Here is a 22,891-nt window from a genome sequence, read left to right on the forward strand (position 1 = left end):
TAAGATTATCACTAGTTGTTCTGGTTACGATAATCTATTTGGTTCAGTTTTGGGTATCGATACATCAGTTCGTTTTGGTAGGCCTAAGTTCTTGGTTCAAGTGCACAATTTGTTTCGTGTTTTGTTTGTTTTGTGTTCCGGACTGAGAATGGTAAGTCGGAAAATGTTGTCTTGTTTTAGTTGCAACAGTGACTCACAATTAGAGGATTCCTGTCTGGTTCCTCCGATTGGGACTCCCCTATATGACCTATATTGTAAGTATGGTGTGGGTCCTATAACTTATAATGAGATATGGGTCCGTTATTGTAAGAAGGATGGTGTCCTTAGTTGGCCACTGCATGGTAGTTTTGAACAAGAGATTCTCGACAATTTAGAAGAGAAATTGTTTAGGAAGAAAGCCCGGCCGGCAATGTTTGACTCTTTTCGTTATTGGCGGAAAGAATCCAAACAGAGAGAAATGAAAAGGTTGAAGAAAGAGCAAAAAGAACTAGAAGAGTTAACTCTAGAGCAAGCGACTAAGCAGTTGCAGGCTAATGAGTGTGAGAAAGCCATAGATGTAGCCATTAGAGAGCGTAACTTAGCGATTGACAAGTGCTATCCTGCCTTGCCATCGAAAATGGCTAAGATACTGGAGGATTCCGAAAACGATCCTCTGCTATCTTATCTGTTACGGTCGCCTCCACCGTATGCACAAGGTGCTACGGCTCCACTGATCCCGAATGTTCAATTGCCGGTTGCTGGACAACCTGGTGTTCTTGTTCCTCAGAATCAAGTTCCTATACCTCCTGTGGTGAATGTAAATGTTCCTACAGCTCCTCCTCTTCCTGCACTGCCAGCTCCTATACCTACCACTGTACCTATTGGTCCTCAAACTATTTTCCTCGATACTCCTACTGTTTCGTCATCTGTTCCTACCTCTACTGCGTTCTCTATGTCTGCGAGTGTACTAACTCCACTTTCTGTTCGTCGAAGAATTACTGATTCTGTTACTAATATGCTGTCTCCTATATATAAAACCTTGATTAAGACTCCTACTCCTGACTCTGTTCAGAGACGGAGTCAGCTTCCAAGTACTGAGGAACGGGGAGTTTTAGACTCCACAGCTCTCAGATGGATTACAAAAGTTAGAAGATATAGTACGAAAGATGTGTTAGAGACATTTATGCAATGGGGAGAGCCAACACAGCGATACGTCTTCGACGAGATGTGCTCGTTGTTACGTGAGGAAATAGAAGAAGACGATGTCGAATCAGATTTGGAAGATTTAATTAAGATTCAAAAAGAGTTTGCTGCTGGAATGATAGTGGGCGATAATATAAAGGAAGCGATGGAACTCATTTTGAGTTTTAGGAATGATCCATCTCTTCGTTCGCCGAGAGATTTAGAGAAAGGTAGAATGAAGCTAAGTCGCCAATATCCTATGAGGGAAGTTCCTCCAATTTGGCGCGAAGCAGTACAACGTGATGATAATGCGGGTATTGCAGCTGCTCCAGCACAGTTCCAAAGAGTATGGATACATATTCCGTGGAAGCGAGCAGAAGTGTTAGCAGTGAAACAGGCCTTGCCAGATCCACGTAAGAATCCAGCCGGATATTACAAGGAATTGACACAGACAGTTGAGGCTTGTATAATGAACTTAGCCGACATTGATATGTTGTTTGGTAATGTAGTTCCACAACCAGTGTGGGCTAAAATTCGTAGAGAGGATCATCAGGCTGCTTTAGGTGGTGATTGGGCAGCTATCACTGCAGCAGATGCTCAACAAATAGGTGGTGCGAAACCCGAACCCCTAATTGCTAATCTTCCTGGTAGAATAATAGATTTAATGAAGACTCTGATGCCAGCATTGCGTGTTAATTGGGATAAATTATCCGCATGCAAGCAGAAGAAAGACGAAAGCGTCTCGGACTTCTTCACGAGGTTCGAAGAGACTTTTGTGGATCATAGTGGTCAGGACATGAGCACTGAAGGAGGACAGAGATTGTTTGTCGATAAATTTGTGCATAATTTGTTACCCGAATTATTCACTAAATTGAAAGACTCAGAAAGTGCGTGGGCTGTATCTACGACAGCGCAAATACTTGCGACTGCACAGTACTATGAAAATAGGGATAAAGAGGAAAAGGAGAAATCAGAGAAGAAAACGAAAGATTTAAAGACTAAAGTTCTTTTACAGCAGGCGTATCCGCCTCGCACGAATCAGACTAATATGCAACAGAATTCGTATCAAAAGACAGATTATAATTCGACCAGGCCTCAATACCAGTGGAATCAGTGTGCGTACTGTAAGAAAGAGGGTCACTATAAAAATGATTGTCAGATTTTAGCGCAAAATAATGCGGCAGCAGCTCAGAGAGGTCGTGGTGGTTTTGCACAGAATTCTAAAGGTCGAGGACGAGGTGCTATGCCTCCACAAACTAATGATCGTCCTTCTAATCACTTTGATCAGCGAAATGTACAGTCAGCTCAACAGAATAGATCTCAGCAATATCTTGTTGAGGATTATTGTGAAGTTGAAGAGGGTTTTCAACAAAATGGGTACTAGGACAGCCATAGACAGAGAGAGGGAGTAGTATCAGTTCCAGTGGATCAGAGTGGGCCTTATGTCGCAGTAGCAACATCAGGTGTAGTCGAACCGTTTCTGTTGGATACTGGTGCCGCAAAAAGTTCTATCATGCATGCGAAACTCCCTGGCGCACCTTTGTCTGGCTCAACAAATGTTTCCGTAGGTTTTTCAGGCGCCCCTGTGTACAACCCGATATCTGGTCCTTTGTCTATTTCTGTTGGACCGTGTCAATTGAAAGCACCCTTAATTTTGACGACAGGTTGTAATGAAAATCTGCTTGGTTTAGATTTGTTAAAACGACTATATGCGACATTGTACTGTTCTCCGGAAGGAGTACAGCTTACTTTGGGTAAAAGACTCACCTCTCCGATGTACTTGTCAATGGACAAACTCCCGCCGGAGCTACGTTCACTCCCTGATTCTCTTTGGGCGACTGGTCCCAATGATGTAGGTCTGCTAGAGATTCCACCGTATGTAGTAACTTTGAAAGCGAATGTGAAATTTCCAAGAATTCCTCAATATAAAATATCGAATGAAGGTGAGCGTGCACTCTTATTGATTGTGCAAGATTTGATTAAGAAAGGTGTGGTTGAAGAAACGCGAGGAAATGTTTGTAATAGTCCTGTATTGCCGATTTTGAAACGAACAGATCCTACAAAGCCTCCAGTCTATAGGTTTGTCATAGACCTTAGAGAAGTTAATAAGATTGTAATTCCGCAGTTTCCTGTAGTGCCAGACATTACTGCTTTGTTAACATTGATTCCTGCTACAGCTACATGGTTCTCAGTCATCGACTTGAAGAATGCCTTTTTCAGCATTCCGATAGCCGAGGAAAGCAGAGATATTTTTGGCTTCTGTTTAGGAGGTCGCAGTTTCAGATTTAAACGCGCTCCACAAGGCTACTGTGAAAGTCCATCTATTTACAGTCAAGCTTTAAAAAGCCAGTTAGATTCTTTTGTCCTTCCTCCAGGTTCTGCCCTAGTACAGTACGTAGACGATCTTTTGGTGGCTGCCGATGACAAGGAAACTTGCAAAGCAGCTACAATTTCACTATTGCATCATTTGTCTAATTTGAATCATAAGGTGTCACCTTCCAAAATGCAATATTGCTGCCAAGAAGTAACCTACTTAGGTCATCTCTTGTCAAAGGAGGGAAGGAAGTTGACCCCAGAAAGAATAAAAGCAATTATGCAGATGAGTGTTCCACGCACACAAAGGGAAGTACGTGCCTTTCTAGGTATTACCTCCTACTGTAGGCAGTGGATTCCAAATTTTTCACTTTTAGCAAAACCGTTGGTAGCTTTGACTGGGAAAAATGTTCCGAGTCCGGTGCCATGGTCTGATGAATGTCAAGAGAGTTTTGCTGAATTACGAAAAGCTTTGTGTTCAGCTCCTGTATTGGGCACACCTGATTACAGTAAGCCATTCACGCTCTACGTTCACGAAAGAGAAGGTTGCGCGTTGAGTGTCTTGACACAGAAGTTTGGTGATAAACAACGCCCTTGTGCGTATTTCTCATCAACATTAGATCCGGTAGCTAGAGCATTGCCTAGTTGTTTGAGGGCTACAGCGGCAGCTGCAGCTTCCATTCGACAATCTGCTGGTTTGGTGATGAACAATATGCTAGTGGTCATGGTTCCTCATGCAGTGGACACACTCATGAACCGAACGAAGACACAACATCTTACTAGTGCGAGATTATCTGGTTACGAGCTGACGTTATTAGCGAGTCATATTCAGATCAAAAGATGCAATGTATTGAACCCAGCAACATTGTTGCCGACTGATCAAGAGTCGAGTGATTCTGAGCCACATGACTGTTATTTCAAAACGGAAGAAGAGACAAAAGGTCGTATCGACTTGAGAGATACTCCTCTATCCGACCCAGATGGTACGCTGTATGTGGACGGGTCATGTTTTAAATTGGAGAATGGTGATGTGACTGCTGCCTACGCGGTAACGACTTTGAAGACGATTGTGGAGACTGCAAGAGTGAGTCAGAATTCTGCCCAAGCTGCAGAGTTAATAGCTCTTACGAGAGCGTGTGTTTTAGCTGAGGGAAAGAGAGTGAATGTGTTTACAGATAGTCAGTACGCATTTGGCGTGGCCCATAGTTTTGGCCGGTTGTGGAGAGAAAGGGGTTTCATTACGTCCCATGGGACTAAGATTCAACATGGTCAGCTAGTTAACGACTTGTTAGAATCTCTAACCTTACCGACTGAAGTTGCGATTGTGAAGTGCAGTGCTCATAAAGCAATCACGGATGATGTTGGTCGGGGAAATGCCTTTGCTGATGAAACCGCTAAACAGACAGCTAGAGACATGATGAGTAGAATGTATGTTGCTACGTCTGCAAGATGGATTGCTGAGTCTGGAATGTGTGAGGACACAATGGAAAGTGTGAAAGAGATTCAGAAAGAAGCGACTGAGGAAGAGAAACGCGTATGGAGAGAAAGTACGGGCAAATTGGACTCGAATGGATGTTGGATCGATTTGACAGAACAGCAGCGTTGGATGTTGCCTGATGCGTATGTGCTTGCAGTAGTGACGATGGCGCATGGAGTGGCGCACATAAGTTCTAAAGGGATATGTAAGATGTTAGCTCCGGTTTGGAAGAATGAGGGAATCAGTAAGTGTGCAGAGAGAGTGGTGAAAAATTGTATGGTGTGCTTGATGCATAATCCTGGCAAGGGAATTCCAACTCCAGCTGGTCATTTTGCTCCTCCTTCCTGTCCCTTTGAAGTAATACAGTTAGACTTCATTCACATGGAACGCTGCAACAATTTAAAATACGTCCTGGTGGTGGTTTGTGCTTTTTCCAGGTGGATAGAAGCATACCCACTAAAGGACAACACTGCTTTATCAACTGCCAAAATTCTTCTCAAAGAATTTTTCCCTAGGTTTGGAATGCCACGGATTGTATGGTCAGATAACGGAAGTGAGTTTATAGGGAAAGTTATGCAGAGTGTGTGTGCTGGTCTAGGATTGAAACAAAAATTTCATAGTGCGAACCATCCCCAGTCTGCTGGTTTAGTTGAGGGTTACAATGGCACCCTCAAGCTTAAAATAGCCAAAATTCAAGCATCCACAGGTTTGGCTTGGCCAGACGCACTTCCTTTGGCCTTGTTATCAACGAGAGCAACAGTGCATTCTAGAATAGGGCTTTCTCCATATGAGATTGTATTTGGCCGCCCGGCAAATATCTGGGGTGTGCCAAGGCCTAAACAATTTTGCTCCATTGAATATCCTATGTTGATAGACTATCTTTACGACTTGACTGCTAAATTAAGTCTTATTCATCAACAGGTCTTTGATGCTTTGCCAAAACCTCCGGAGAGTCCAGGGCATCAGCTGAAACCCGGCGACCACGTGGTGGTCAGAAATTTTGCGAGGACAAAGAATCTTCAGCCTCGCTACATCGGCCCCTTCCAAATCCTGCTGGCGACGAGGACAGCTGTACGTGTTGCTGGTCGCAAGCACTGGATCCACGCTTCTCACGTAAAGCGTGTTCCACTGCCGCTGCCCTACGACGACTGGGTGAAGAAGGGAATTGATGCCTCCGAAGCTGAAACAACTCCGAAATTTGTCCCTTTCAGCGATGCCGATTTGATTTCTGACACTTTGAAACGTGACTCTCCTCTTGAAAAGACTGCTTTGAACATTGAAAATTTGTCTCCAGCATCAGAAGAAACTTTGCCATCTGCGAACGTAAACTCTGCAACAGCTGCTAGTGATACACTATTTTCCGATCAAACAGTACCAGCGAAGCAGAAATACAACCTTAGAAGCCATAAAAAGGACTAATAAAGCAGGCAACTGCATACTGTGATTTTGATATATATATATATTTTTTGAACTTTTGCCTTCAGCCAGGAAGTTTGTTATTGTTTATTGTTTTTAAAATTGCCTTGCCGTCTGGGTAGCCGTAGGGTCGTGGCTGTGTGCCTAGTTTGAATTTGCAGGGGTCTGACACAAGGTCGATCTTTCTGTTGGTACTGGGAACTCCCAGGGCTGACAGAGGCATTTTCATCTACGTACACATCATCAGTGGTCGCGAGCGGATTGTAGAAGATGGAACTTCCTGCGCTGCAACGAGAAAATGTGATTTACGTTCGCAGAAACAGACTAAATAGAATTCTTCATAGCAAATGTTTCTTGATGCAATGTGCCATTACATTTTTGATTGTTTTAGCAACACTGGTGGGTGGAATTGTCTTTAGCATAAATTTGATTTTTGTGCCAGTATCTACAGTACCTCCCCTTGATCCTGCTATTTCTACTGTTTCTTCTATACACTCTTTTCACTCGTTTCCGGAACATGAGCAAGCTCGACGCTCAGAATTCATTAATAATACTTTTGTACAGCTCTTGCACCAACACCAACTGGTAGTTAACACGACAGACTGTTGGGTGTGTGGCTTGATACCTCACACTATGGATAAAGGTATTCCCTATCTGGTTTTGCCTTTCAGCTACAATGGATCATTTCAGGCCCTTCAAACCATCTTTGCTTATGCTCTTGAGACCTATCCTCCACGTCCACCACGTTCCACTAAATATAACTCTGCTAACAAAGCTTTAGTCCAGGGAATTATTGACATGGTCAAAGACGTCAATAATACTCCATCATACCCTAGAGACGAATTGCGAGTATATTTAAGTTGGAATACTTCAGAGTATCGCCTTAGTTTAGGAGAAAGCAAGCGTAAAAGCTCAACTCCAATCTGGGTCGTACCTCACCGAGGTCAGGTCTGTTTGCAAGGTAATGGGAGAAATCCGAGAGCTCAGCTAGGGAGGAGTGAGTGCGTAGAGACTTATGTGTTTCCGGCTAACTCTTCCCCTGCCTTTCTTACTGCTAGGGGTACCTATTTCATTTGTCGAGACAGAGCTTATACATGGTTGCCTGCCGACTTCTCAGGATCATGTTATATTGCTCGATTATTGCCTCCGACATACACTGCTTCACCTGATTACCACAGAACAAGAGTAGCGAGAGGTGTCTTCAGCAAGGAAGATACAGCTGGTCAGGAAGCTGGAGACTTCTTCAAAGGCTTCCTTCCGTTCTGGGGGCCTATGGCCAATAGTAGAAACATACGTCAGCTAACACGGGTAGTTGAATCTACTATTACCGAAACTGCTGGTGCCCTTAGCAATTTGACAGCTGAGCTTCAGGCGGATAGGCTCATGACATTGCAGAACCGTATGGTTCTAGATGTTATACTTGCAGATCGAGGTGGGGTATGCAGAATGATCCAATCGAGCTGCTGTGTCTTTATTCCTAATAATGCTCCAACAGTTTACGAGGCGATCTCTAAGTTGCACAAGATTTCGGACTCCATACATGTAGATGAGGGAAACTGGTCCTTTATGGAGTGGGTTTGGACTCTGATCTCAGCGTGGGGATGGAAGGTTCTAATGGTCATTGGTGTCATCTTAATATTACTATTCTCATGTTGTCTGATTATCCAGTGTGGTCCTGCTCTGTGTAGTCTTTGTGCTACAACCTGTTTTAGGAAACCACCTGCATTTGGAGAAAAGACACGAGAAAGGATGATGATACAACAGCATGTCACTGACCTGATGAGCATAGAACTAGATTCAGACATAAATTGAGTAATTGCCTATGTAAGGGCAAAAGGAGGGTCTGAGGTTCCGTGACGGTTCCGTGACGACTTGAACCCGTGTTTTCAAGTTTGTCGGAAATACATAAAATTAGTATCAGCGAACCGCAAATGATCCATTTAGTATATCCTAGTGTTTTCGCTACGCTACGAGCAAGAGCACTCCTTCCACTGACACATTTCTGATATACACACGGCATCCATCTTAAGATCATGGCCGCCATTTTGTGGTTCCTTGCCCTCACATATGCAATAGCCTCTGATCATTTCATTCACTTCACTTTGATTAAGGACACGTAGCCTTAGCCGGAGATTCACCTCTTACATGACACGTGCACCTTAAACCAGATCACGCTGAAGCTGCATGACTCGACAAAGGCTGCCTCCTCTGCCCGAGGCCAGCCCACCTGAACTGGTTTTCCTGTCCATTGTACCTGATCATGATTAGGCGGCCGAAGCCGGTAGCCTTGCCCATTTACAACCCACAAACATCTCTTATCCCGCTTTTCTATCTTCTGCACCTGGCTCTGCTCCTTTCCTTCTGGGCCTTTATTAGGGGGAGGTAACGAACTTTACGATGAGGCGGTCCGGGTCTTGAATGCAATATTGACAAGGGATTGTGATGGACTGGTGGGAACCCCTCTTCGTGATGTTTGGTATCAGATATTATCGACAGTTCCTGTGTAACGCCAAATATTTATTGTTTAGAGACACAAAGGTTTGGGAATGTACCGACATGTGAAATATTTGCCTAGAGCACAATTTTTAGTATATAAGGAGCAACCCACTTTGTACAAATCGAACAGTCTCCTAGATTCTGCCCGTGTGTAGATTCTGTGACTTCTGTGTCCCTGCAGTAATAAACCTTTGGTCTTTGACGCCACCATCGAGAAGCCCGTGTTTCTGTTCATTTGTGCACCAAGGCAGGTGGGACTCCGGGGTCTTTGGGTGTTGTACCCTGACACCTCTGGACGGAACCAAAAAGTCCAGAACTCCAGGAGGGTGTTTGGGCATACCCTTGCACCTACTAATCCGGAGGAAAATTACCCCCCTTTCTTGTAATCCGTGCACTCGAGGTGACAGAGGGGACCCAGGGCACAAAAGTGCCCGACCTCCTGGAGCCCAGGATGGGATCCGGGAGGCGAATGGCACCTCATAGGGACTTCCAGGGAAGTCCGGCCATCTAGTCGCCCCATAGAAAAGAATTGCGGGCGACCAGATGGCCGAGGCGAGAGGGGCGACCTGATGGCCGGGACCGAAAGGACGCCAATCTGCCTGCCTCGGGCCTGTAGGGCTCAGGAGCTGCAGGGCTCCGGAGCTCCGGGGCTGCAGGGCTCGGGGACTGCAGGGCTCCACGGCTCGGGGGGCCGCAGGGCTTCGGGGCTCCAGGGCTCCAGGGCTGCAGGGCTGCAGGGCTCCGGGGCTGCTGGGCTCCAGGGCAGCAGGGCTCCAGGGCTCCAGGGCCCAGGACCCATGGAGCCTATCCCGGGTACTTTGCCACTCTGCGCCCTGGAGGAGGGAGCCCCGGATGCCTGGGAGGTGTTCCCCGGGCATTGCCCATCTGGTCCCCAGCAGAGAACCACCAGACCTGGGAGGGTGTTTGGGCATACCCTTGCACCTACTAATCCGGAGGAAAATTACCCCCCTTTCTTGTAATCTGTGCACTCGAGGTGACAGAGGGGACCCAGGGCGCAAACGTGCCCGACCTCCTGGAGCCCTGTCTCGGATCCGGGAGGCGAATGGCATCTCATAGGGACTTCCAGGGAAATCCGGCCATCTAGTCGCCCCATAGGAAAGCATTGCGGGCGACCAGATGGCCGTGGCGAGAGGGGCGACCAGATGGCCGGGACCGAAATGACGCCAATCTGCCTGCCCCGGGCCTTTAGGGCTCAGGAGCTGCAGGGCTCCAGGGCTCCAGGGCTCCGGGGCTCCGGGGCCCTGGGGCTGCAGGGATGCAGGGCTCGGGGACTGCAGGGCTCCACGGCTCGGGGGGCTGCAGGGCTCCGGGGCTGCAGGGCTCCAGGGCTCCAGGGCTCCAGGGCTCCAGTGCTGCAGGGCTCCAGGGCTCTGGGGCTTCAGGGCAGCAGGGCTCCAGGGCTCCGGGGCTCCAGGGCCCGGGACCCATGGAGCCCGTCCCGGGTACTTTCCCACTCTGCGGCCCGGAGGAGGGAGCCCCGAATGCCTGGGAGGTGCTGCCCGGGCATCGCTCATCTGGTCCCCAGCAGGGACCACCAGCCCCGGGAGGGTGTTTGGGCATACCCTTGCACGTACTAATCCGGAGGAAAATTACCCCCCTTTCTTGTAATCCGTGCACTCGAGGTGACAGAGGGGACCCAGGGCACAAAAGTGCCCGACCTCCTGGAGCCCAGGATGGGATCAGGGAGGCGAATGGCACCTCATAGGGACTTCCAGGGAAGTCCGGCCATCTAGTCGCCCCATAGGAAAGAATTGCGGGCGACCAGATGGCCGAGGCGAGAGGGGCGACCTGATGCCCGGGACCGAAAGGACGCCAATCTGCCTGCCTCGGGCCTGTAGGGCTCAGGAGCTGCAGGGCTCCGGGGCTGCAGGGCTCGGGGAATGCAGGACTCCACGGCTCGGGGGGCTGCAGGGCTCCGGGGCTCCAGAGCTCCAGGGCTCCAGGGCTGCAGGGCTCCGGGGCTGCTGGGCTCCAGGGCAGCAGTGCTCCAGGGCTCCAGGGCCCAGGACCCATGGAGCCTTTCCCGGGTACTTTGCCACTCTGCGGCCTGGAGGAGGGAGCCCCGGATGCCTGGGAGGTGTTCCCGGGCATCGCCCATCTGGTCCCCAGCAGGGAACCACCAGACCTGGGAGGGTGTTTGGGCATACCCTTGCACCTACTAATCCGGAGGAAAATTACCCCCCTTTCTTGTAATCTGTGCACTCGAGGTGACAGAGGGGACCCAGGGCGCAAACGTGCCCGACCTCCTGGAGCCCTGTCTCGGATCCGGGAGGCGAATGGCATCTCATAGGGACTTCCAGGGAAATCCGGCCATCTAGTCGCCCCATAGGAAAGCATTGCGGGTGACCAGATGGCCGTGGCGAGAGGGGCGACCAGATGGCCGGGACCGAAATGACGCCAATCTGCCTGCCCCGGGCCTTTAGGGCTCAGGAGCTGCAGGGTTCCAGGGCTCCGGGGCTCTGGGGCTGCAGGGATGCAGGGCTCGGGGACTGCAGGGCTCCACGGCTCGGGGGGCTGCAGGGCTCCGGGGCTGCAGGGCTCCAGGGCTCCAGGGCTCCAGTGCTAAAGGGCTCCAGGGCTCTGGGGCTTCAGGGCAGCAGGACTCCAGGGCTCCGGGGCTCCAGGGCCCGGGACCCATGGAGCCCGTCCCGGGTACTTTCCCACTCTGCGGCCCGGAGGAGGGAGCCCCGAATGCCTGGGAGGTGTTCCCCGGGCATCGCCCATCTGGTCCCCAGCAGGGAACCACCAGACCTGGGAGGGTGTTTGGGCATACCCTTGCACCTACTAATCCGGAGGAAAATTAACCCCCTTTCTTGTAATCTGTGCACTCGAGGTGACAGAGGGGACCCAGGGCGCAAACGTGCCCGACCTCCTGGAGCCCTGGCTCGGATCCTGGAGGCGAATGGCATCTCATAGGGACTTCCAGGGAAGTCCGGCCATCTAGTCGCCCCATAGAAAAGCATTTTGGGCGACCAGATGGCCGAGGCGAGAGGGGCGACCAGATGGCCGGGACCGAAATGACTCCAATCTGCCTGCCCCGGGCATGCAGGGCTCCGGGGCTGCAGGGCTTCTCGGGGGCCCAGGGATCCCGGGCTCCAGGGCTGCAGGGCTTCAGGGCTGCAGGGCTCCGGGGGGGCTCCTGGGCTCCAGGGGCTGTAGGGCTCCGGGGGCTCCAGGGCTCCGGGTGCTCCAGGGCTGCAGGGCTCCGGGGCTGCAGGGCTCCTCGGGGGCTGCAGGGCTCCTCGGGGGCTCCATGGCTCCCGGGCTCCGGGGCTGCAGGGCTGCAGGGCTGCAGGGCTCCAGGGGGGCTCCAGGGCTCCAGGGGCTGTAGTGCTCCGGGGGCTCCAGGGTTCCGGGGGCTCCAGGGCTGCAGGACGGAGGGGTATTGCCACACCACCAGGCCCTGCCGGATGGGACTCAAGCCCCGGGCCTGCTCCCGGTCCCTGCTTCTGAAACCCTAGCCAGGCCGGAGAAAGAGCCTCCCTTGGCTCGGATGAACGCCTGGAACCCCGGCCGGCTTGCAGGACGGGGAAGCTCCAGCAAACCCATGGCCGGCCGTACGGAGCTCAAGCCCCGGGCCCGCTCCCGGTCCCTGCTTCCAAAACCCTAGCCAGGCCGGGGAGAGCCTCCCTTGGCCCTGATGAACGCCCGGAACCTCGGCCGGCTTGCGGGACGGGGAGGCTCCGGCAACCCCATAGCCTACCGGACGGAGCTCAAGCCCCGGGCCCGGTCCCTGCTTCCGAAACCCTAGCCAGCCCGGGGAGAGCCTCCCTTGGCCCCGATGAACGCCCGGAACCTCGGCCGGCTTGCAGGACGGAGCTCAGGCCCCAGGCCCAGCCTACCAACCCTAGCCGGGCCCGGGGAGAGCCTCCCGGTGGACCCCCCTGTCCCCAGCACCCAGACCCTGGGCCGGAACCAAGGAGGGTTAAGCCCAGGCCACGTCCTCTCCCCGACGGCCTGCCCGGGGAGCCCATTTTTGTTGACTATTAAGCCCCCACATAGTGGGGGCTTACAGAACCTAGGGGAAGGACAAAAGTTGGAGTTAGCCCGGCCGCCAGCCCGCAGGGCCATCTGGTCGCCCAGCCCACAGGGCCATCTGGTCACCCTGCCCGCAGGGCAATCTGGTCGCGCAGCCAGGCAGCCAGATGACCCAGGATGACCCAGCGCCCGGACGCCCTTGCAGTCCAGCGAGGGTGGCCAGGCGCTGCTGCTGTTTGCCTCCCTGCTCGACTTGCCCATGCAGCAGTGGGAAGCGGAGGCCCGGCCGGCGGCGGCCCAGGCCATCTGGTCACCCTGCTGACCCGCAAGGGAAGGTGTGGCCCCCATCCCCGCACCCCGGTGGGGCAGGGACGGGAGGGGGAGGCCCCCCTGCCGAAGGGCACGTGGTGGAGGCAGCCTCCCACAGGCCCACGTTACCCCTCCGCATCCCTCCCGCCGGCCAGGCGGCAGAGGGACCCACCCCTGGGTGTGATGGAGGGAGGCTTCCACGGGCGCCCACGCACGGAAAGAGACAAAAGCTTGGCTCAGAGGATGACTTTCAATAGATCGCAGCGAGGTAGCTTCTCTGCTACTTACGAAACCCTGACCCAGATCGTCTACGAATGATTTAGCACCGGGTGCCCCACGAACATGCGCCTGATCAAACTCGGAGAAAAAGGACCATCGGCAAGGGGCTGAGAGGCAGGAGCGTCCCCGGGCCCCTGAGTGCCCCTGGCTGGCGGACCCCGGGATGCCTTCCGCCTCTAAGCATGGCCACACCTCATGGAAGTCTGCCTGATCAAACTCGGAGAAAAACGACCATCGAACCCTGATAAAAACAACCATCAACAAGGGGCCGAGAGGCAGAAGCGTCCACGGGCCCCTGGGGGCCCCTGGCGGGTGGGCCCCAGGACGACCTTCCCCTCTCTGCATGGCCAGACCTCACGGAGGTATGCCTGATCAAATTTGGAGAAAAACGACCATCGGCAAGGGGCTGAGAGGCAGGAGCGTCCCCGGGATCTTGGGGGCCCCTGGCAGGCAGGCCCCGGGATGCCTCCCCTCCTCTCAGCATGGCCGGACCTCATGGAAGTCTGCCTGATCAAACTTGGAAAAAAACAACCATCGAACTCGGAGAAAAACAACCATCGGCAAGGGGCCAAGAGGCAGAAGTGTCCACGGGCCCCTGGGGGCCCCTGGCAGGCGGTCCCCAGGACACCTTCCCCCCCTCAGCATGGCCAGACCTCACGGAGGTCTGTGCCTGATCAAACTCGGAGAAAACGGACCATCGACAAGGGGCCGAGAGGCAGGATTGTTCCTGGGCCCCTGTGGGCCCCTGGCAGGCGGGCCCTGGAACGCCTTGCCCCTCTCAGCATGGCCAGACCTCACGGAGGTATGCCTGATCGAACTCGGAGAAAAACGACCATCGGCAAGGGGCTGAGAGGCAGAAGCGTCCCCGGGCCCCTGGGGGCCCCTGGCGGGTCGGCCCCGGGACGCCTTCCCCCTCTCAGCATGGCCAGACCTCATGGAAGTCTGCCTCATCAAACTCTTAGAAAAACGACCATCGAACCCTGATAAAAACGACCATCGGCAAGGGGCTGAGAGGCAGAAGCGTCCCCGGGCCCCTGGGGGCCCCTGGCGGGTTGGCCCTGGGACGCCTTCCCCCTCTCAGCATGGCCAGACCTCACGGAGGTATGCCTGATCGAACTCGGAGAAAAACGACCATCGGCAAGGGGCTGAGAGGCAGAAGCGTCCCCGGGCCCCCTGGGGCCCCTGGGGGGTGGGTCCCGGGACGCCTTCCCCCTCTCAGCATGGCCAGACCTCATGGAAGTCTGCCTGATCAAACTCGGAGAAAAACTACCATCGAACTCGGAGAAAAACAAACATCGGCAAGGGGCTGAGAGGCAGAAGCTTCCCCGGGCCCCTGGGGGCCCCTGGCAGGTGGGCCCTGGGACGCCTTTCCCCTCTCAGCATGGCCAGACCTCATGGAAGTCTGCCTGATCAAACTCGGAGAAAAACAACCATCGAACTCGGAGAAAAACGACCATCGGCAAGGGGCTGAGAGGCAGAAGCGTCCCCGGGCCCCTGGGGGTCCCTGGCAGCCCCCGGGACGCGATTCCCCTCTCAGCATGGCCAGACCTCACGGAGGTATACCTGATCGAACTCGGAGAAAAACGACCATCGGCAAGGGGCTTAGAGGCAGAAGCGTCCCCGGGCCCCTGGGGGCCCCTGGCGGGTGGGCCCCGGGACGCTTCCCCCCTCTCAGCATGGCCAGACCTCATGGAAGTCTGCCTGATCAAACTCGGAGAAAAATGACCATCGAACTCGGAGAAAAACGACCATCGGCAAGGGGCTGAGAGGCAGAAGCGTCCCCGGGCCCCTGGGGGCCCCTGGCAGGCGGGCCCCAGGACGCCTTTTCCCTCTCAGCAAGGCCAGACCTCACAGAGGTATGCCTGATCAAACTCGGAGAAAAACGACCATCGGCAAGGGGCTGAGAGGCAGAAGCATCCCCGGGCCCCTGGGGGCCCCTGGCAGTTGGGCCCCGGGACGCATCCCCCCTCTCAGCATGGCCAGACCTCATGGAAGTCTGCCTGATCAAACTCGGAGAAAAACGACCATCGAACTCGGAGAAAAACGACCATCGGCAAGGGGCAGAGAGGCAGAAGCGTCCCTGGGCCCCTGGGGGCCCCTGGCAGGCGGGCCCCGGGACACCTTCCCCCTCAAACTCGGTGTAAAAGGACCATCGGCAATGGGCTGAGAGGCAAGAGTGTACCCAGGACATGGGGGCCCCGGCGGGCAGGCCCCAGGGCTGCTTTCCCCTGATTCAGAATCTCCGGAGGTCTGACTGACCCTCTCCCTAGTAATCCGGAGGAACATTACCCCCCTTTCTTGTAATCTGTGCACTCGAGGTCACATAGGGGACCCAAGGCACGAACGAGCCCGACCTCCTGGAGCCCTGGCTGGGATCCGGGAGGCGAATGGCACCTCATCGGGACTTCCAGGGAAGTTCGGTCATCTGGTCGCCCCATAGGAAAGCATTGCGGTCGACCAGATGGCCGAGGGAATCGGGGCGACCAGATGAAAGAGGAGCCGTCTGGACACCCTGTGCCCCAACGAAGGAGTCAGCGGGCTCCGCGGCATGGCCGACCGGAGGCCCAGAGCCCCAGAGCCCCAGCTGGGCCCCAGCCATGGAGGCTCCCAGGGGGCCCCGACAGGCCCTCCGACCCGGGGCCCCCCGGCACTTTGACAAGCAGGGAGGACTGTCCGGGCACAACGGAACCCCGACCTGGGCTCTTGGCAGTGCAGCAGGCCGGGGGACAGGGCCCAGGGCCCGAGCACCCAGCTCGGGGCTCTGGGGCTCCGGGGCTCTGTGCCTCCGGGCCTCCTGGGCTCTGGGGCTGCAGGGATGCAGGGCTCGGGGACTGCAGGGCTCCACGGCTCGGGGGGGCTGCAGGGCTCCGGGGCTGCAGGGCTGCAGGGCTCCAGGGCTCCAGGGCTCTAGGGCTCCAGGGCTCGGGGGCTCCAGGGCAGCAGGGCTGCAGGGCTCCGGGGCTCCATTGCTCCAGGGCTCCAGGCCTCCGGGGCTGCTGGGCTGCTGGGCTCTAAGGTTTCGGGCCTCCATGGCCCGGGACCCATGGAGCCCGTCCCGGGTACTTTCCCACTCTGCGGCCCGGAGGAGGGAGCCCTGAATGCCTGGGAGGTGCTGCCCGGGCATCGCTCATCTGGTCCCCAGCAGGGAACCACCAGCCCCGGGAGGGTGTTTGGGCACACCCTTGCACCTACTAATCCGGAGGAAAATTACCCCCCTTTCTTTTAATCCGTGCACTCGAGGTGACAGAGGGGACCCAGGGCACAAAAGTGCCCGACCTCCTGGAGCCCAGGATGGGATCCGGGAGGCGAATGGCACCTCATAAGGACTTCCAGGGAAGTCCGGCCATCTAGTCGCCCCATAGGAAAGAATTGCGGGCGACCAGATGGCCGAGGCGAGAGGGGCGACCTGATGGCCGGGACCGAAAGGACGCCCATCTTCCTGCCTCGGGCCTGTAGGGCTCAGGAGCTGCAGGGCTCCGGGGCTCCGGGGCTGCAGGGCTCGGGGACTGCAGGGCTCCACGGCTCGGGGGCTGCAGGGCTCCGGGGCTCCAGGGCTCCAGGGCTCCGGGGCTGCTAGGCTCCAGGGCAGCAGGGCTCCAGGGCTCCAGGGCCCAGGACCCATGGAGCCTATCCCGGGTACTTTGCCACTCTGCGGCCCGGAGGAGGGAGCCCCGGATGCCTGGGAGGTGTTCCCTGGGCATCGCCCATCTGGTCCCCAGCAGGGAACCACCAGACCTGGGAGGGTGTTTGGGCGTACCCTTGCACCTACTAATCCGGAGGAAAATTACCCCCCTTTCTTGTAATCTGTGCACTCGAGGTGACAGAGGGGACCCAGGGCGCAAACGTGCCCGACCTCCTGGAGCCCTGGCTGGGATCCGGGAGGCGAAAGGCATCTCATAGGGACTTCCAGGGAAGTCCGGCCATCTAGTCGCCCCATAGGAAAGCATTGCGGGCGACCAGATGGCCGTGGCGACAGGGGCGACCAGATGGCCGGGACCGAAATGACGCCAATCTGCCTGCCCCGGGCCTTTAGGGCTCAGGAGCTGCAGGGCTCCAGGGCTCCGGGGCTCCGGGGCTCTGGGGCTGCAGGGATGCAGGGCTCGAGGACTGCAGGGCTCCACGGCTCGGGGGGCTGCAGGGCTCCGGGGCTGCAGGGCTCCAGGGCTCCAGGGCTCCAGGGCTCCAGTGCTGCAGGGCTCCAGGGCTCTGGGGCTTCAGGGCAGCAGGGCGCCAGGGCTCCGGGGCTCCTGGGCCCGGGACCCATGGAGCCCGTCCCGGGTACTTTCCCACTCTGCGGCCCGGAGGAGGGAGCCCCGAATGCCTGGGAGGTGCTGCCCGGGCATCGCTCATCTGGTCCCCAGCAGGGAACCACCAGCCCCGGGAGGGTGTTTGGGCATTCCCTTGCACCTACTAATCCGGAGGAAAATGACCCCCCTTTCTTGTAATCCGTGCACTCGAGGTGACAGAGGGGACCCAGGGCACAAAAGTGCCCGACCTCCTGGAGCCCAGGATGGGATCCGGGAGGCGAATGGCACCTCATAGGGACTTCCAGGGAAGTCCGGCCATCTAGTCGCCCCATAGGAAAGAATTGCGGGTGACCAGATGGCCGAGGCGAGAGGGGCGACCTGATGGCCGGGACCGAAAGGACGCCAATCTGCCTGCCTCGGGCCTGTAGGGCTCAGGAGCTGCAGGGCTCCGGGGCTCCGGGGCTGCAGGGCTCGGGTACTGCAGGGCTCCACGGCTCGGGGGGCTGCAGGGCTCCGGGGCTCCAGGGCTCCAGGGCTCCAGGGCTCCAGGGCTCCAGAGCTCCAGGGCTGCAGGGCTCCGGGGCTGCTGGGCTCCAGGGCAGCAGGGCTCCAGGGCTCCAGGGCCCAGGACCCATGGAGCCTATCCCGGGTACTTTGCCACTCTGCGGCCCGGAGGAGGGAGCCCCGGATGCCTGGGAGGTGTTCCCCGGGCATCGCCCATCTGGTCCCCAGCAGGGAACTACCAGACCTGGGAGGGTGTTTGGGCGTACCCTTGCAGCTACTAATCCGGAGGAAAATTACCCCCCTTTCTTGTAATCTGTGCACTCGAGGTGACAGAGGGGACCCAGGGCGCAAACGTGCCCGACCTCCTGGAGCCCTGGCTGGGATCCGGGAGGCGAATGGCATCTCATAGGGACTTCCAGGGAAGTCCGGCCATCTAGTCGCCCCATAGGAAAGCATTGCGGGTGACCAGATGGCCGTGGCGAGAGGGGCGACCAGATGGCCGGGACCGAAATGACGCCAATCTGCCTGCGCCGGGCCTTTAGGGCTCAGGAGCTGCAGGGCTCCAGGGCTCCGGGGCTCCGGGGCTCTGGGGCTGCAGGAATGCAGGGCTCGGGGACTGCAGGGCTCCACGGCTCTGGGGGCTGCAGGGCTCCGGGGCTGCAGGGCTCCAGGGCTGCAGGGCTCCAGGGCTCTGGGGCTTCAGGGCAGCAGGGCTCCAGGGCTCCGGGGCTCCGGGGCTCCAGGGACCAGGACCCATGGAGCCCGTCCCGGGTACTTTCCCACTCTGCGGCCCGGAGGAGGGAGCCCCGAATGCCTGGGAGGTGCTGCCCGGGCATCGCTCATCTGGTCCCCAGCAGGGACCACCAGCCCCGGGAGGGTGTTTGGGCATACCCTTGCACCTACTAATCCGGAGGAAAATTACCCCCCTTTCTTGTAATCCGTGCACTCGAGGTGACAGAGGGGACCCAGGGCACAAAAGTGCCCGACCTCCTGGAGCCCAGGATGGGATCCGGGAGGCGAATGGCACCTCATAGGGACTTCCAGGGAAGTCCGGCCATCTAGTCGCCCCATAGGAAAGAATTGCGGGCGACCAGATGGCCGAGGCGAGAGGGGCGACCTGATGGCCGGGACCGAAAGGACGCCAATCTGCCTGCCTCGGGCCTGTAGGGCTCAGGAGCTGCAGGGCTCCGGGGCTGCAGGGCTCGGGGACTGCAGGACTCCACGGCTCGGGGGGCTGCAGGGCTCCGGGGCTCCAGGGCTCCAGGGCTCCAGGGCTGCAGGGCTCCGGGGCTGCTGGGCTCCAGGGCAGCAGGGCTCCAGGGCCTAGGACCCATGGAGCCTTTCCCGGGTACTTTGCCACTCTGCGGCCCGGAGGAGGGAGCCCCGGATGCCTGGGAGGTGTTCCCGGGCATCGCCCATCTGGTCCCCAGCAGGGAACCACGAGACCTGGGAGGGTGTTTGGGCATACCCTTGCAGCTACTAATCCGGAGGAAAATTACCCCCCTTTCTTGTAATCTGTGCACTCGAGGTGACAGAGGGGACCCAGGGCGCAAACGTGCCTGACCTCCTGGAGCCCTGGCTGGGATCCGGGAGGCTAATGGCATCTCATAGGGACTTCCAGGGAAGTCCGGCCATCTAGTCGCCCCATAGAAAAGCATTTTGGGCGACCAGATGGCCGAGGCGAGAGGGGCGACCAGATGGCCGGGACCGAAATGACGCCAATCTGCCTGCCCCGGGCATGCAGGGCTCCGGGGCTGCAGGGCTCCTCGGGGGCCCAGGGCTCCCGGGCTCCAGGGCTGCAGGGCTTCAGGGCTGCAGGGCTCCAGGGGGGCTCCAGGGCTCCAGGGGCTGTAGGGCTCCGGGGGCTCCAGGGCTCCGGGTGCTCCAGGGCTGCAGGGCTCCGGGGCTCCGGGGCTGCAGGGCGCCTCGGGGGCTGCAGGGCTACTCGGGGGGTTCCAGGGCTCCCGGGCTCCGGGGCTGCAGGGCTGCAGGGCTCCAGGGCAGCAGGGCTCCAGGGCCCAGGACCCATGGAGCCTATCCCGGGTACTTTGCCACTCTGCGGCCCGGAGGAGGGAGCCCCGGATGCCTGGGAGGTGTTCCCCGGGCATCGCCCATCTGGTCCCCAGCAAGGAACCACCAGACCTGGGAGGGTGTTTGGGCATACCCTTGCACCTACTAATCCGGAGGAAAATTACCCCCCTTTCTTGTAATATGTGCACTCGAGGTGACAGAGGGGACCCAGGGCACGAACGTGCCCGACCTCCTGGAGCCCTGGCTGGGATCCGGGAGGCGAATGGCATCTCATAGGGACTTCCAGGGAAGTCCGGCCATCTAGTCGCCCCATAGGAAAGCATTGCGGGCGACCAGATGGCCGTGGCGAGAGGGGCGACCAGATGGCCGGGACCGAAATGACGCCAATCTGCCTGCCCCGGGCCTTTAGGGCTCAGGAGCTGCAGGGCTCCAGGGCTCCGGGGCTCTGGGGCTCTGGGGCTGCAGGGATGCAGGGCTCGGGGACTGCAGGGCTCCACGGCTCGGGGGGCTGCAGGGCTCCAGGGCTCCAGGGCTCCAGGGCTCCAGGGCTGCAGGGCTCCAGGGCTCTGGGGCTTCAGGGCAGCAGGGCTCCAGGGCTCCGGGGCTCCGGGACCCATGGAGCCCGTCCCGGGTACTTTGCCACTCTGCGGCCCGGAGGAGGGAGCCCCGGATGCCTGGGAGGTGTTCCCTGGGCATCGCCCATCTGGTCCCCAGCAGGGAACTACCAGACCTGGGAGGGTGTTTGGGCATACCCTTGCACCTACTAATCCGGAGGAAAATTACCCCCCTTTCTTGTAATCCGTGCACTCGAGGTGACAGAGGGGACCCAGGGCACAAAAGTGCCCGACCTCCTGGAGCCCAGGATGGGATCCGGGAGGCGAATGGCACCTCATAGGGACTTCCAGGGTAGTCCGGCCATCTAGTCGCCCCATAGAAAAGAATTGCGGGCGACCAGATGGCCGAGGCGAGAGGGGCGACCTGATGGCCGGGACCGAAAGGACGCCAATCTGCCTGCCTCGGGCCTGTAGGGCTCAGGAGCTGCAGGGCTCCGGAGCTCCGGGGCTGCAGGGCTCGGGGACTGCAGGGCTCCACGGCTCGGGGGGCCGCAGGGCTTCGGGGCTCCAGGGCTCCAGGGCTGCAGGGCTGCAGGGCTCCGGGGCTGCTGGGCTCCAGGGCAGCAGGGCTCCAGGGCTCCAGGGCCCAGGACCCATGGAGCCTATCCCGGGTACTTTGCCACTCTGCGCCCTGGAGGAGGGAGCCCCGGATGCCTGGGAGGTGTTCCCCGGGCATCGCCCATCTGGTCCCCAGCAGGGAACCACCAGACCTGGGAGGGTGTTTGGGCATACCCTTGCACCTACTAATCCGGAGGAAAATTACCCCCCTTTCTTGTAATCTGTGCACTCGAGGTGACAGAGGGGACCCAGGGCGCAAACGTGCCCGACCTCCTGGAGCCCTGTCTCGGATCCGGGAGGCGAATGGCATCTCATAGGGACTTCCAGGGAAATCCGGCCATCTAGTCGCCCCATAGGAAAGCATTGCGGGCGACCAGATGGCCGTGGCGAGAGGGGCGACCAGATGGCCGGGACCGAAATGACGCCAATCTGCCTGCCCCGGGCCTTTAGGGCTCAGGAGCTGCAGGGCTCCAGGGCTCCGGGGCTCCGGGGCCCTGGGGCCCTGGGGCTGCAGGGATGCAGGGCTCGGGGACTGCAGGGCTCCACGGCTCGGGGGGCTGCAGGGCTCCGGGGCTGCAGGGCTCCAGGGCTCCAGGGATCCAGGGCTCCAGTGCTGCAGGGCTCCAGGGCTCTGGGGCTTCAGGGCAGCAGGGCTCCAGGGCTCCGGGGCTCTAGGGCCCGGGACCCATGGAGCCCGTCCCGGGTACTTTCCCACTCTGCGGCCCGGAGGAGGGAGCCCCGAATGCCTGGGAGGTGCTGCCCGGGCATCGCTCATCTGGTCCCCAGCAGGGACCACCAGCCCCGGGAGGGTGTTTGGGCATACCCTTGCACGTACTAATCCGGAGGAAAATTACCCCCCTTTCTTGTAATCCGTGCACTCGAGGTGACAGAGGGGACCCAGGGCACAAAAGTGCCCGACCTCCTGGAGCCCAGGATGGGATCCGGGAGGCGAATGGCACCTCATAGGGACTTCCAGGGAAGTCCGGCCATCTAGTCGCCCCATAGGAAAGAATTGCGGGCGACCAGATGGCCGAGGCGAGAGGGGCGACCTGATGCCCGGGACCGAAAGGACGCCAATCTGCCTGCCTCGGGCCTGTAGGGCTCAGGAGCTGCAGGGCTCCGGGGCTGCAGGGCTCGGGGAATGCAGGACTCCACGGCTCGGGGGGCTGCAGGGCTCCGGGGCTCCAGAGCTCCAGGGCTCCAGGGCTGCAGGGCTCCGGGGCTGCTGGGCTCCAGGGCAGCAGTGCTCCAGGGCTCCAGGGCCCAGAACCCATGGAGCCTTTCCCGGGTACTTTGCCACTCTGCGGCCCGGAGGAGGGAGGGAGGGAGCCCCGGATGCCTGGGAGGTGTTCCCGGGCATCGCCCATCTGGTCCCCAGCAGGGAACCACCAGACCTGGGAGGGTGTTTGGGCATACCCTTGCACCTACTAATCCGGAGGAAAATTACCCCCCTTTCTTGTAATCTGTGCACTCGAGGTGACAGAGGG

This window comes from Lissotriton vulgaris, chromosome 5 (genome assembly GCF_964263255.1).
Source record: "Lissotriton vulgaris chromosome 5, aLisVul1.2, whole genome shotgun sequence".
Classification (NCBI taxonomy): Eukaryota; Metazoa; Chordata; class Amphibia; order Caudata; family Salamandridae; genus Lissotriton; species Lissotriton vulgaris.